The following is a 16,049-nucleotide window of genomic DNA, read 5'->3' on the forward strand; positions in this document are numbered from 1 at the left end:
GTAAAATAAGATAAAACAGAGAGGGAAGTAAACCATAAGAGCCTCTTAAATACAGAGAACAAACTGAGGGTTGCTGGAGGGGAGGTGGTTGAGGGGATGGGTTAAATTGGTGATGGGCATTATGGAAGCCACTTGTTGGGATGAGCACTGGGTGTTATATGCAGGTCATGAATCATTTCTACTGAAACCAATACTACACTGCATGTTAACTAAGTTGAATTTAAATAACTTATTAAAACATAAAGAAAACTTAACTATTATATGACATAAAAAATAAATAAAAATAATAAATAAATAAAAATAAATCATTTCTGCTCCAGCCATATGCCATGAATTATTTATGATGCAATCATTAGAGAGAAAAAGAAAACACTCTGTATTCTGTATAGATACGAAACTATCTCCAAATTGTCGGGTTGAGCAAAGCATGTCGGGAAAAAGCAAAGCATGAAACAGTATAGAGAATATGTTTTCTATTTTTTGAGAAGAATAAATATTTATATATATGCTTACATATATACATGAAATATGACATAGAATATCCCTGAAAAGATACCCAAGAAACTGTTAACAGTAGTGGTAGCCAGGAGAGGGATGGGAAGGAAGGGGGCTGAAGTAAGAGAAAGATCATTTTTAATTATGTATGCACTCTTGGAATTCTTTCCTTTGTGCATATATTGCTTTTTTTCAGTAAAAATGGTAGTTATTAACTGAAAACACATTTTAAAAATAAACAAATAGTGAGGAGAATGAGTTACAAGTCCTGGTGTTTGCCAAGAAATGAGCAAGTTGCCAAACCTGTCTGTTTCTAGATAATCTCTGGCTGTCCTCATTTTATTTAATTACTCATGCTTAAACAACCCCAGACAGATGTAGGAGGGGCAGGGAAAGTATGGAGCCTTTCATATTTCTAAAGATCCCTTAAAATACATGACAGACGGTCCCTTCAGCATTTTAGCATCTCGCTCAGCAAAAAACTTTTTGTCCATCACAGGAAGAAGACTGGTATGCAGACCGGATATGTATAGTAGTGATTAAACTAGCTTCTGCTACTGTCAGCAGCTTTTTTGAGGCCCCACTGAATCCAGAGATCTGTTACCAGCAAGGGTGTCTGGAGTGAGGGGTGTACAAAAGCTCCAGTGAAGACAGGCTGCCTAATCTGAATGCCTGCTAAATAGAGAGAATGTCAGGTCAGCATGGAATGACCAGAAAAGCACTCAACTAAGACTCGGGGGGCCTTTAATTCAGTTCCAGCACTGGTAGTTAAAAATGTATTCAGCACTTTCTGTGCACCAGTCTCAACACACAAAGTAATCACTTCACATACATCATTAAATTCTTACAGTAATCCTTTGCAGTAGATATCATGTATCCCATTTTACAGATGAGAAAGCTGAGAGATTAGGTAATACCTCAAGTCTCACAGCTAGTAAATGCTGAAACTGGTATTCATACTTAAGTGCACCTGATTCCAAGACCCATTTCCTGACCACTTGGCCATGCCATCTCACCCATACCCTCCACTGCCACGAGTTTATGAGTGACCTTACTCAAATCACTCAAAGTCTCTCTGCATCTGCATCCACATCAGTATAATGAATCGTATAATTTCTCAGCCCCCCTCCAAATCACCTTGAAGACCTCTTCACAGAGCTACCTTCAGGGAAATGCAAATCAACCGTTACACGGTTTGTCTGAGAGTTTTTTTTCAGATTGTCACAAATCAGCAAACCGTTTCTAATAAATGTACTGAAAAACATCCGCATATAAGTGGACCTGCACAGTTCAAACTCATGTTGTTCCCGAGTCAACTGTATGAATACATGACCCCACATTGTTTCTGTCATACTGTGTGATCTGAAGCAGTGGCAATACTAACAGCTACCATTTATTAAATACCTGCCAGATTCCGGGGGGGGGGGGGGGGGGGGGGTGCCTGGGTGGCTCAGTTGGTTAAGCATCTGGCTCTTGATCTCGGCTCAGGTCATGATCTCACAGGTTGTGGGTTCGAGCCCCACACTGGGCTCTGAGCTGACAGCACGGAGCCTGCTTGGAATTCTGTCTCCCTCTCTCTGCCTCTCTCTCTCTCTCTCTCTCAAAATAACTAAATAAACTTTAAAAAAAAAAACACTTGCTAGGTTCTAGGAACATGATATGATTTCTCTCATTCACTCCTCACAGTCATCCTGCTGTGAGACAAAACTTGCCGTCTCCATTTTAATGTTTTTTTATTTCTTTTTGAAGGAGAAAGAGAGACAGAGCACGAGCGGGGCAGGAGCAGAGACAGAGGGAGACACAGAATTCGAAGTAGGCCCAAGCTCTATGCTGTCAGCACAGAGCCCGAGACGGGGCTCAAACTCACGAACCGTGAGATCATGACCTGAGCCGAAGCCAGACGCTCAACCGACTGAGTCACCCAGGCGCCCCTGCCATCTCCATTTTAATGATGAGAAACGGAGGCCCAGTGTGGTTAAATAACGTACCCAGGTCAGATGGTAAATAACTAAGTGACAGACTGAGGTTAGGAGTCAGGCCTAACCTCAAAGCTCATACACTTTTTCTACTGTTTTTACTGGTTTTTGTTTTTTTTTTTAACGTTTATTCATTTTTGAGACAGAGAGAGACAGAGCATGAACAGGGGAAGGTCAGAGAGAGAGGGAGACACAGAATCTGAAACAGGCTCCAGGCTCTGAGCTGTCAGCACAGAGCCCGACGCAGGGCTCGAACTCACAGACCGCGAGATCATGACCTGAGCCGAAGTTGGACGCCCAACCAACTGAGTCACCCAGGCACCCCTGTTTTACTGGTTTTCAAGTCTGTCTGTCCACCTGTACCATGAGCTCCTTGGGGACAGGGGCTTGCCCCAGCTGATAGCTCACCCCACACGATCTACCATGTCTTGGGTACAGAGCCTCAGTGCTCCTTCTTTCTGTCTCTCTGCACAGTCCTGAGGTACAATTCTATGCCGGCAGGAGGGTGAAGGAAAAGAACAATAATTGAACAGCCGATGAAAGCAGCTCAGCCCCTAGGGCTCTCTTCATCATCATGTTTGCTGCTCCCGCCTCTTTAGGGGCTGTGAGGAGGCCTCCCTGGAGTCTGAGCTCACTGGGTCCCCTGGGCAGTGATGTCACCCTCCTGCTCTGCCAGACCCTTGAGGTCACAATCATACTGACATCACCCATGTTTCCATAGGGCTTAGTAAGGAACTGCGACCTCGTCCACATGCTCCTGCCTGAGACAACTTCTGTCATCATGATTTTGGGGGGTCTTTTCCTTTGCCCAAAGGTCTCATTTCATGTGTGAGCAGCTTTTCTTCCTCTCACCGTAATCTGCCTGTCCCTGAAAATGGTAAGCTTCACTCACTACTTTGCTCTACACATACACTGCCTGGAATCTCTGACACACCAACATAACACAGGAAACACAGGGAATTAAAAAAAAAAAAAAAAAACTTCCCCAATGATCTTGTCAGACTGGAGAAGGGAGAAGCAAAGCAAGAGTAAATTAGGACAACTTGTCAACTTTTCCAGGACCCGACTGTCACGGGGCTGCTCTACTTTAAAGCAGTTGGAGGGGCGCCTGGGTGGCTCAGTGGGTTAAGCGTCCAGCTTTGGCTCAGGTCATGATCTCACAGTTCATGAGTTCAGGCCCCGCATCCAGGTCTGTGTTGACAGCACAGAGCCTGGAGCCTGCTTCGGATTCTGTGTCTCCCTCTCTCTCTGCCCCTCCCCGCTCATGCTCTCTCTGTCTCTCTCTCTTAAAAAGAAACATTAAAAAAAATTTTTTTAAGTAGTTGGAAACTTGTAAGGCCTTCCAACCCTGAACTTTTGGGTTTTTAACTTGTCAGTCTTTGTTAGCCATAAGGAAGCCATCTCCACAGAGGGCTTCTCCCCTCCACCCACCAACCCCTAGTTTAATTCATTTTGGCAAGTAATCATCAACCAACCAAATAGTCATTAACCCAAATACCTGGCATGATGAGATATGGTTGAAAACACAAATGAGGTGGTGTATGGAAACCAAGTTGACAATAAATTCATATTAAAAAAAATAAAAAATAAAGAAGAATAAAAAAAAAGAAAACACAAATGAGACAGCTATTCCTCAGCTTCAAATCCTCACACCGTTCCCACTGCACTTAGAACAAAACCCAAACTTAACCCATGGTCCTGTGCACCTTCCTCCTGACTCCCCACCCCCGCCACCCAGCTCCATCCTGCACCGCTCTTCCTGTGTTTGCGCCCTCCAGCTGCACCAGCCATCTCACGGCCCCTCAAACACACCCAAATCTGGACCATTCAGGCTTCACAATTTACATATCTGTTGCCATCCGCAGGATGAGTGGGGAGTTAGTAGGTCTTAGGTTAGTCACCTCCTCAGAGCCAGTAACAAACAATGGCACTGATGTGCCTGACAACTTGAGCATGGTGTTTGAAGTATTGAAAGTCCACATTGAAAAGATCTGACAGGTCTGGCCACTAAAGAAGCAGCAATCAAGCCAGGGACCTCAGGGCATGGTCAAGGTGTTGCTTCTGTAGCGGAGCTGCGGGTGGGGGCTGAGTTAGTGCACTGAGTTCCTCTGCGGTAACAGCACTGGCTTAGGGGCTAGCTCCCAAGTTAGAATCTCGGCTGCCAAGATGAAGACCCCATTCCTTTGCTTCATAGCACTCATCCCCACTTCTAATTATATACTTGTTTTTATTTATTTATTTATTCATTCATTCATTCATTCATTCATTCCTCCCCCGCTGTAAATCCAAGGCTGCAGGACCATGTCTGATCTGCTTAATGTATACCTAGTATCTAGATCAGTGCCTGGCATACAGTAGGTCCTTAACAAATCTTTATTGACCAAATGAATGATAAAAAGTGATCCCTGCATTTGGAGAGTGTCTCGTCTCATCTAGAGAAGCCAACTATTACACACAAAGCAGGTCGAAATTTTGCTTTATAAACTGGGCACGCAAGAATTGGTGCATTACTATAATCCCCTTCAATCAAACTGAATCTGCCTCAACTCTCTGGTTGGCAGAAATTCAGTCTCAATTCAGGCTTGTACAGAGGCCCAGGGTATTGTCTGGAACAGAACATTCAGAGGGGCTCCTCAACTGACATGTTCATTGTCCCCGCCCCGGGGGTCCTATGAAGTTGCTCTACAGTCTCCAAACCACCCTTCCCCTAAGTAAGCCTTGTGGGGTTAGTAACCCTGGTGTCTGGGGTATACTAGATGGCCATCCTTTTGTCCTGTCTCACTACCCCCACGGGGCACCCCAAGGGGACAGGCCACATGCTTGGGAACCCCTAAGTCACTTCGCTAATCTTGAAAAACTCTGCCCTCCCTTCTACCCTCTCCACTTTAGCCTTCTCCCATCAGACACTAGCATGCTCCCTCTCCCGATAGCCTAGGATGAAGCCACTGAGGAACTCAGACTTTCCTCTGACTACTTTCATTTGTGTCTTGCCATGTAGATGGCTCTGAGACCATGGTATCCAAAGCCAAACTGCCTCCTTGGAATGAGAGAAGGAAATCAGCAGAGTAAGAGCCCGTGTAAAAGCTCAAGACCTTATTCTCTACAGCAAACAGGCAACTTCACAAAGACAGAATACAATCAAGTGCTACGCTGAAAAAAACCAAGTCCAAATGTGTATGGTGTGATCAGGGGTGTCTGGGGTTAGTTTTTCCTTCATCTCCACAAGTCTGTCTTAACCTCCCTCTCACAACCCATGTGCCCGTCTTAGACAAACTCATCCTGTGCACACTAGAGACCTTCCTGAATACACATTTACACCACAGTCTTATCAATGGTTCTACATCCGCGGTGACTTGGATTCCCCCACCCTTTGTCTAGCACCACCGCTACCATCAGAAGGCAAGGTTTAACATCTTCTGCCAGGACTCCTGCAATAGTTCACCAACTCATTTCCCTAAAATCCTCCTTCCCCATCATTCATTCCCTTTGCACTTCCATTCCAAAATCATTTTTTGAGCAACTACAGTGACCCTAACTGTGTAACCTGGGGAAAATACCCTGTGCCTCAACTCCCTGTAAATCGGGATGATAAGAACACCTCTCTTACAGCATGATTATATTGTCATAAAACAGTGCCTGGCACATAGTAAGTGCTGCATCAATGTTGGCTCTGGCATTTGTTGTGGCTCTTGTCATTACTGTTGTTATTGCTTGCGAAGTACTTTCAGATGCTAGAGACACAGTGGTAAACGAGAGAGACAAAAATCCTTGTTCTTACAGAGCTTACAGCATAGGTGGGGAAGAAGAAAAATATGTGTGTGTGTGTGTGTGTGTGTGTGTGTGTGTGTGTGTGTGTGTCACATGCGTATGTAAAATCTCAGCTACTTACAGGGGCTATTTATCGAATTAAAATGGAGTGATATACCACTTCACACCCATTAGGAAGATTATTTATTTAAAAAAAAAAAAGAGGAAATAACGAAGGTTGGTGTGGATGTGGAGAAATTGGAACATTTATGAGTATTGGTGTGAATATAAAATGGTGTCACTACTGTAGAAACAAGCATGGCAGTTCCTCAAATAGTTAAGCACAGAATTACCATATGATCTGGCAATTCCACTTCTGGGTATATATCCAAAAGAACTGGAACCAGGGACTGGAACAGATGCTTGTACCCTAATATTCACAATAGCATTATTCACAATAGCCAAACGATGGACACTACCCAAGTGTCCATTCTTTTCTGTGTATGTATACATATAATATGTTATATATTTATATATATATATATGTGTGTGTATATATATATATATATATATATATATATATATATATATATACATGAATATGAGTCAACCTTAAAAAGGAATGGAATTTTTTTAAGATTTTATTTTTAAGTAATCTCTATCCCCAACAGGGGGCTCGAATCTACAACCCCAAGATCAAGAGTCACATGCTCCACCGACTGAGCCAGCCAGGGGCCCCAGGAATGGAATGCTGACACCTGCCACAACATGGTTGAACCTTGAAGACGTCATGCTAACTAAAATAAGCTAGATACAAAATGACAAATATCGTGTGATTCCACTTTCATGAGGTACCTAAAAGAGGTCAATTCATAGAGTCCAAAATTAAATCATGGTTGGCAGGGGCTGGAGGTGCAGAGGGGGGTGAGAGTTGTTGTTTCATGGATACGCAGTCTAAATTTGGGAAGATGAAGAAGTTCTGGAGATGGTTGGTGGCGATGGTTATCCAACCATGTGAACGTACTTAATGCCACTGAATTATACACTTAAGATTATTGAGATGGTAAATGTTGTTATGTATATATCTTGCCACCATAAAAATACATAAAATTTTTTTTTAAAGCAGAGTGGCCTAATAGCGCCTGCACACATAATGTGTAGATTGATGGTCAGAGAAGGTGTCTCTGAGGAAATGACATTTAACCCGAGCTCTGACTGACAAGCAGCCAGCCAGGTGAAGATGGTGGGTGAGGGGGAAGCCGGTCAGACAAAGGGTACAGATAGTGCAAAGCCCTCAGGCAGAAACACAGTTTGTTGTGGTGGTGGTGATTATTTTAAAGTTTATTTATTTATTTTGAGAGGGAGGCCAGTGCAAGCAGGAGAGGGGCAGAGAGAGAGAGAGAGAGAGAGAGAGAGAGAGAGAGAGAGAGAGAGAGAGAGAGAGAATGAGAATGAATCCCAAGCAGGCTCCACCCTGTCAGCTGTCAGTGCAGAGCCCAACACGGACTCAGTTTCACGAAATCGTGAGATCATAACCCGAGCCAAAATCAAGAGTTGGATGCTTAACTGACTGAGCCACCCGGGCACCCCAGAAACATGTTTGAAATGTTCTGGGAGCCTAAGGAAGACTAATGTGGTGGGGTTGTATGGGGCAGAGGAGAGAGAGTGGCTGGAACAGAAGGTAAAGAGGTGATCACAATGACCACGGACAACTCTCTCAAGAAGTTTTTCTGTAAGGGGAAACAGATGGGACAGATGTCAAAGGGGCCTAGGGGGAGATTTTTAGTTTAGTTTAGTTCTCAAGATGGAATGATCTAGCAGAGAGAGAAATGACCATGCTAAAGAGAGAGACAAAGTTGTAGGACAAAGTCCTTGAGTAAAGAGAAGGAATGAGGTCCAGACCACTAGTGGAGTTTCTGGTGAGAGTTGATGCCAGCCTAAGTCCCAGTTCGTGTATTTAACAATACAGGGACAGGGCATACTGTCCTGTCCTTGTATTAAACAATACTGAAATCCAGTAACAATAACTTAGTTGGTGGCTCCGGGAGATATCCGTTCCTGGGAGATGAGGCTGTGACCCCACTAAAATGACTTGTTCATCAAGACTCCTTCAGACCTTCACCTAATGACTTCACCTCATGCCCACCATTCCAAAATGGTTATACACGTGCTCGATCCTAACCAGCTCTCCTCCTTTCAAGACCCACCTTAAAATCACCCAGCCCTGGCCCTAAAACTATATATATCCTGTCCTCGTGTCTCTATTTGGAGACACCACTAAGATTCCAGCAAGTGGAATTCTCCCTTATTGCAGTGAGTCTAACAAACCAAGCTTAACGAGATAAACGAACTTAACTGATGGTCTTTTGGGGAGTTACCACTGGCTGTTGACAGAGGCTGGGATATTCACCCATTGCAACAGGAAGTAGGGTAGAGACGAAAGTGTTCTGAAGCGGTGGAGAGGTGATGGAGCCATCTTTCTAAAATATAAAAATTACACCACCACTACCATGTATTGGTTCCCTATTGCTCCTGTCACAAATTTCCGCAAACACAGTGCCCTGAAACAACACAAATGTATCCCTCTTATAGTTCTGTAGGTTGGAAGTCTGAAATGGGTCTCACTGGGATAAAATCAACGCGTCAGCTGGACTGTGTTCCTTCTCAAGGATCTAGGGGAGAATCCACTTCCTCCCCTTGCACAGCTTCTATCTGCTAATTGCATTCCTTTCAAAACCACCAATCCTGTCACTCTGACCTCTGCTTTTGTCATTACAACTCCTTCTCTGACCCAGACTTTCCTGCATCCCTCTTTCACTTATCAAGGCCCTTGTAAGTCACCTCACATTGGGCCCACCTAGAACATTCTGGACAAACTGCCAATGCAAGATCCTTAACATCTGTAAAGTCCCTTTTGTCATGTAAGGTAACACGTTCATAGATTCTAGGAATCAGAACACAGAATTCCTTGGGGGCCACTATTCTGCCTACCACATATTATTATAAACTATGATATTGTAATTTATAATAAGTATATATTTTTGTCTTCACCCATGGTTCCTGGCTCAGAGCTCCCAAAACCCTTGGAATTTCCTAAGGGATTAGAGCAATGGGATCATCTTTTGTTATAATATTTGGTCTTTTGTCCTCAGTACCTGAGTGGGAAAGGTGAAATGGGTGTCTTGTTATTCATAACAAGCTCTTTCAACCACACAGTTTATGTTAATAAGGTTACTATTGAAAAGCCCTTAGGCAACCTAAGGAAGGAAGCTGGTTGCCAGGGAAACCAAACTGCTTTGTAAATTTAAACTCCACCCTCAACCTTTAGGGAGAGAAGAGGGGCTAGAGATTGAGTTCAATTACCAGCGGTCAATGATTTAATCAGCCACACCTACATAATGAGGCTCCAAAAAAATCCCTGAACTTTGGGGTTTGGAGAGCTTCCAGGTTAGTGAACCAGAATGCAACCTGTGCCAGGAGGGTGGTGCACCCTGAAACACACAAGGATGTAAGCTCCTGGGGTCAGATCCCTCCTGGACAAACCCTGATATACCTCTTTATCTGGCTGTTCATTTGCACCTTTGATACCCTTTGTATAAACTGGTAACCTAAGAAGCAAACTGGTTTCCTTAGTTCTGCGAGCTCTCTAACAATTTAATCAAACCCAAGGAGGGGTGCATTGGCTCTATAACTGGTTTGATTAGAACCAAAGTTGGAAGGGTAATGGGGAAAGAGTCATTTCCTACATCGCTGGTATAAGTATAAATTAGTTCAACCTCTAGGGAAGGCAATTTGGCACTATTGATCAAAATAAGTGCCAGTATTTTGTAATCCAACAGATGCACTAGTAGAAGTTTATTCTACAGATATTCCCACATATGTGTAAATGGTACCATCCATGTACCACTGTTTGTAATAGCAAAAAGACTGGAAATGTCCATCAGTAGAGAAATGGTTAATAAATTAAAGGCATACCTTGGAGATATTGTAGGTTCAGTTCCAGACCACCGCAATAAAGCAAATATTGCAATAAAGCAAGTCAAATGAATTTTTTTTTGTTTCCCAGTACACATAAAAGTTGTCTCACTTACACTGTAGTCTATTAGTGTGCAACAGAATCGTGTCAAAAAGAACAAGGTTTATATCTTAATTTAAAAATACTTTATCGCTACCACTGTCTTATACCATTCACGACAGGAAACCATCAAAACCCTAGAGGAGAAAGCAGGAAAAAACCTCTCTGACCTTAGCCGCAGCAATTTCTTACTTGACACATCTCCAAAGGCAAGGGAATTAAAAGCAAAAATGAACGATTGGGACCTCATCAAGATAAAAAGCTTCTGCACTGCAAAGGAAACAATCAACAAAACTAAAGGGCAACCAACGGAATGGGAAAAGATATTTGCAAATGGCATATTGGACAAAGGGCTAGTATCCAAAATCTATAAAGAACTCATCAAACTCCACACCAAAAGAACAAATAATCCAGTGAAGAAATGGGCAGAAAACATGAATAGACACTTCTCTAAAGAAGACATCCAGATGGCCAACAGGTACATGAAAAGATGCTCAACATTGCCCCTCATCAGGGAAATACAAATCAAAACCACACTGAGATATCACCTCACACCAGTCAGAGTGGCTAAAATGAACAAATCAGGAGACTATAGATCCTGGAGAGGATGTGGAGAAACGGGAACCCTCTTGCACTCTTGGTGGGAATGCAAAGTGGTGCAGCCGCTCTGGAAAACAGTGTGGAGGTCCCTCAAAAAATTAAAAATAGATCTACTCTATGACCCAGCAAGAGCACTACTGGGAATTTACCCAAGGGATACAGGAGTGCTGATGCATAGGGGCACTTGTACCCAATGTTTATAGCAGTGCTTTCAACAATAGCCAAATTATGGAAAGAGCCTAAATGTCCATCACCTGATGAATGGATAAAGAAATTGTGGTTTATATACACAACGGAATACTATGTGGCAATGAGAAAGAATGAAATATGGCCTTTTGTAGCAATGTGGATGGAACTGGAGAGTGTTATGTAAGTGAAATAAGTCATACAGAGAAAGACAAATACCATATGTTTTCACTCTTATGTGGATCCTGAGAAACCTAACAGAAGACCATGGGAGAGGGGAAGGAAAAAAAAAAAAAGAGGTTAGAGTGGGAGAGAGCCAAAGCATAAGAGACTCTTAAAAACTGAGAACTGAGGGTTGATGGGGGGTGGGAGGGAGGGGAGGGTGGGTGATGGGTATTGAGGAGGGCACCTGTTGGAATGAGCAGTGGGTGTTGTATGGAAACCAATTTGACAATAAATTTCATAATAAATAAATAAATAAATAAATAAATAAATAAATAAATAAATAAAAATACTTTATTGCTGGGGTGCCTGGGTGGCTCAGTCGGTTGAACGTCTGACTTCAGCTCAGGTCATGGTCTCGTGGTTTGTGATTTTGAGCCCTGCATCCAGCTCTGGGCTGTCAGCTGGGAGCCTGGAGTCTACTTCAGACTCTGTGTCACCCTCTCTCTCTGCTCCTCCCCCACTCACACTTTGTCTCTCTCTCTCTCTCTAAAAAAATAAACAAAAATTTTAAAAATACTTTATTGGCTAAAAAATGCAAACCATTATCTGAGCTTTCAGTGAGTTGTAATCTCTGACCGCATACCATATAACAAATGTAACAATGAAAAAGTTTGAACTATCATGAGAATTACCAAAATGTGACATAGAGACATGAAGTGGACAATTACTGTTGGAAAAATGGTGTCAATATACTTGCTCAACAGAGGGTTGCCACAAACCTTTAATTTGTAGAAAAACAGTATCTGTGAAGCACAAGAAAGGGAAGTGCAGTAAAATGAGATACACCTAAGTGATAAATCCATACAGTGAAACACGATGCTGCCATAAGAACAAATGAGAAAGCTTGCCTGGTATTGAATCAATAATCTCCTAGATACATATTTTTAATAAGCTTGTTATTTGGAATAATTTTAGATTTCGAGAAAAATTGTGAAAATAGTATAGAGAGCTCCTGTACACCCCTCACCCAGTCTCGGTCTCCCCTGATGTTATCATGTTACATTACATGTGTGATAGGGTTCCAATCTAAAATGGAACTGGAGGATATGAATTGGCGAATCTCATGTGTGCACCCTCAGAAGAATGGAACTTAGGGGGGCGCATGGGTGGCTCAGTCGGTTGAGCGTCCAACTTCCACTCAGGTCACGATCAAGCCTTCTGTGAGTTCGGGCCCTCCATCAGGCTCTGTGCTGACAGCTCAGAGCCAGGAGCCTGTTTCAGATTCTGTGTCTCCTTCTCTCTCTGCCCCTCCCCCACTCATGCTCTGTCTCTCTGTCTCTGAAAAATGAATAAACCTTAAAAATTTAAAAAAAAAAAGAAGAATGGAACTTAGGAACTGAAAGACTGTTTTCCCGTAAATGCCCAATTTACAGAAGACTGAGACTTATGTCCTGACCAATGAACATCCACAAAGATCATCTCCCCATCCTCAAGCCAACGAACTTACTGCTTGGACTCTGGCTGGACTGCCTTCTCTTTGCACCCCTCACCCATAAGTCAGTCTGCCCAAACTCTCAGAAGACACGCCTGTAGCTTGCTATAGCATGCATTTCCTGAAAGGCAATTCCTCCACTCGTTCCGAATAAACCCAGTTTCTCGTAATTTGAGCTCACCTCAGTTTACCTTTTTATGTAGGTCAATATATGATACATTGTCAAAACTGAGAGACAAATATTGGGACATTTCTGCTAAATAAACTCTGGATTTCACTGGATTTTTCTGTTAATGTCCTCTTTCTCCTCCAGGATCCAATCCAGGGAATCACACTGCATTTAGTCATCCTGTCCCTGAGTCTTCCCCAGTCTGTGACAGTTTTTCAGGCTTTCCTTATGTGAATACCTTGAGCAATACTGGTCAGGTATTTCATAGGATACCACTCAATTTCAGTTTGACTGACATTTTTCTCATGACTAGACTAGAGCTCTGAGCCTCTGGAAAGAATACCACAGAGGTGAAGTGGCTTCTCTTTGCGTCATAGCAGGTGGCACGTAAATCTACACATCACTGGTGATGTTTACCTTGATCATACGGCTAAGGTACACAGTTTCTCCATGGTAATATTACTATTTTTTGTATTTTTTGTTTTTGAGACAGAGAGAAAGCATGAGCTGGGGAAGGACGGAAAGAGAGGGAGATAAACGGAACTGAAGCAGGTTCCACACTGAAAGCAGAGAGCTGTGAGATCATGACCTGAGCCCAAGTCAGACACTTAGCCGACTGAGCCACCCAGGCGTCCCTAGTATTACTATTTTTGCCTTTCCAAACTCTGTTCTTTGGAGTTCAGTCACTAAGTTAAGTTCATTCTCATGTGTGGAAAGGGAACAAAGAAGCTCCACCCCCCAGGAGGAATATCTACATAAGATAAATGAAATTTTTGGGAAAGGAGGATCCCCTCTCCCCATTTACTTACTTATTCAAACATCAATTTTTATGTTTTGGGTAACAACCCAACACTACATTATTTATTGTATTGCTCAGATTGTTCCAGCTTTGGCCACTGAGGGCTCCCCCAGGTTGGTTCCTGTGTTCTTTCCAGATGCCCCCATCCTGTCATTTATTTGAGCATTTCCTTAATTTTGATTGTTGCCTGGAGGCCAGCAGCATTTCTCTCTCTCAGCACCTGCTCCTTCCTCTGTGGCTTCTGGTGTTTCCTCCCCTTTGGTCTTGTACCCGCTCCCCCTAAGATTCCCCCCCTAGGCTGGGCTAGACGAGCCCTTTGTGGAGGGCTGAAATCAGAAACACCATCCCTCAGCTGTGTCTGTCCCCAAGACAATTAAGAGGCCCTGCATGAAAGCCCAGGGGTCCTGCTCCCAAACCTCCTTCCACCTGTGGTACAGGGAGTCCTCGGGGTGCAGAGGTGGGGGCCTACATCTCTCATGTGACCGCTGTCACCATGGCACTCTGGTGCAGCTTCTCCAGGGACCAGGACCCAGGGAGTTAGGTCTACAGAGGACTGGCTGGCTACCCTTTCTCCAGAGTTTCTCAGAGAGGGCCTGGTGAGATGAAGTCACAGATTTGTTGAGCTCCTATGACCTGCGCCTTGGGATTTCACTCTTCTCAGATCTCCTGTCCGATGTTTACCTCCTAATCCAAAGCCACCGTGTCCAAGTTCTCCTTCTAAGATGACTGACAGAGAAAACTTCCCCTCCAAGGATACTGACAGAGAAAGAACTGCAGGGATGTGGGCATCTGCTGGTATCCATGCATTCTGCAAAGCACCAAGTGACAGGGGAAGGTGAAGTACAAGTGTGAATGTAGGCACGCATGGGCATGGAAGGGTGAGTGTGACCTTACCCTTGAGTCGTAAACTCATCTTTCATTCCTTGCTCCCAGATTCTCAATAGATCTTCTCTCCACACCCATGCTACCATTGCCTCACTCAGATCAGAGCCATATCCTCCTGATGTGCTTGTCCTGTTCCAAGTCATTGTACAGATTTTTTTTAGAATACAAATCACATTATGTCACTAATCTTTCAAACCCTTGAATGGCTCTACATTGCCATCATGATAAAGACCCTCAACTCCTTCCCTTACCTTGTGCCACTACCCCATCACTACCCAAACTGCAGCCATCTATGCTGCCCTTCACCCTAGCTCCTTGGCCTGCGTCCTCCTCCCTCCAAATCCCCATCTCTTCATTCCTATTCCTCTTCCTCCTTCAGACATAAGGGGTCTGTTAAATGAATGCAACTCTTTGGTGTCATTTCCCTCAACTGCGAAATACAGAGGAAGAAAACCCTAAAGGCTTGTCAGGGGCTGGGACACCTGGCAATGGGGAGATGATGGTGGTGGGAGAAGCTGCCACAGTGGTGGCCCCCAGCCTTCAGAGTGGGGTCTCCGGGTGCTGAGGCAGGTCACACCCTCTCTGCCTCACTCACACTGCAAGGGCCAATGCTCCCAAATGTCTGTCTGAGACCTCATGAGAGAGTAGCTGCAGTGACAACAAAGACATTTGTGAGGTGGGGGCTTCACCCAGCTGTGGTGACACACCATGGTCAGGAGCACAGACCCCGAGGAGCCCTGGTCAATAAGAGCATCATGGAGGAGGAAGAGCCACAAGGAGACTCACCCTCAGCCATGACTGAACTCAGAGAAGAGGGCAGAATTTTTTTTGACTGAGTCTAGATAATCCTTCTGGCTTTTATCCTCCTGGGGCCATCAGGAGAGTCTTTTCCAGGGCCACAGACACTTGTATCTAGCCAGGCTTCACTTGCCTTCCCGAAGAAGGGATAAGGGAGCCTGGAGGCGAGGGACGGAAGGAGAAGCGAGGTTTCCACTGGCCCCAGCGCCACTCCAGGAACCTTCAAATTCAGCATCTGGCTGTTCCACGGGACTGTCAGAGATTCAGCCCAACGGTGTTTTCAAAGGCTGTTCTGGCTAACCGTCCTCAACACAGCTTCTCTCAACTTCCCAGGAAAGCACCCATAAAACACAGAACGAAGAGGAAAGGCAAAAACCACTGCAAACTTATGCCAGAGCTCAGAGAAACCAATGATAATTGCAGGCAGATAGAGCCAGGTCTACCAAACCTTAGTGACGCCAAGGCAGTTTTAGGAATTTTAGTCTTCGCCCGCTTGGGATGCTTTCCCAATGCTCAGATTTTGTAAGGTGTAGGGAGGCCACGGATTTTACTTAAGATTAGATGCCAAGGGGCACCTGGGTGGCTCAGTCAGTTAAGCGTCTAACTTCCACTCAGGTCACAATCTCATGGTTCATGAGTTCAAGCCCCATATCTGGCTCGCT

General features: G+C 44.1%; 1 protein-coding gene and 1 long non-coding RNA gene across 2 annotated transcripts in view; both read right to left on the reverse strand.

The window, feature by feature from the left end:
• EXOC6B (exocyst complex component 6B) overlaps positions 1–3,068 on the reverse strand; it is a 613,936-nt gene extending 610,868 nt beyond the window's left edge. Inside the window, exon 1 of the mRNA XM_053890818.1 lies at positions 2,894–3,068. The gene's annotated coding sequence lies outside the window, so the exon portion shown is untranslated. The remainder of the gene's footprint in view (positions 1–2,893) is intronic.
• A 10,658-nt stretch (positions 3,069–13,726) lies between these two features.
• On the reverse strand, positions 13,727–15,198 carry LOC109264536 (uncharacterized). Its single transcript, XR_002078779.2, has 3 exons — positions 15,072–15,198; positions 14,599–14,718; positions 13,727–14,512 (listed from the first exon to the last, which is right to left on the reverse strand). It is a non-coding gene; the product is annotated as an uncharacterized LOC109264536 (long non-coding RNA).
• Positions 15,199–16,049: the final 851 nt, after the last annotated feature.

Source organism: Panthera pardus, unplaced genomic scaffold (genome assembly GCF_024362965.1).
Source record: "Panthera pardus isolate Hobbes unplaced genomic scaffold, ASM2436296v1 HiC_scaffold_25, whole genome shotgun sequence".
Lineage (NCBI taxonomy): Eukaryota > Metazoa > Chordata > Mammalia > Carnivora > Felidae > Panthera > Panthera pardus.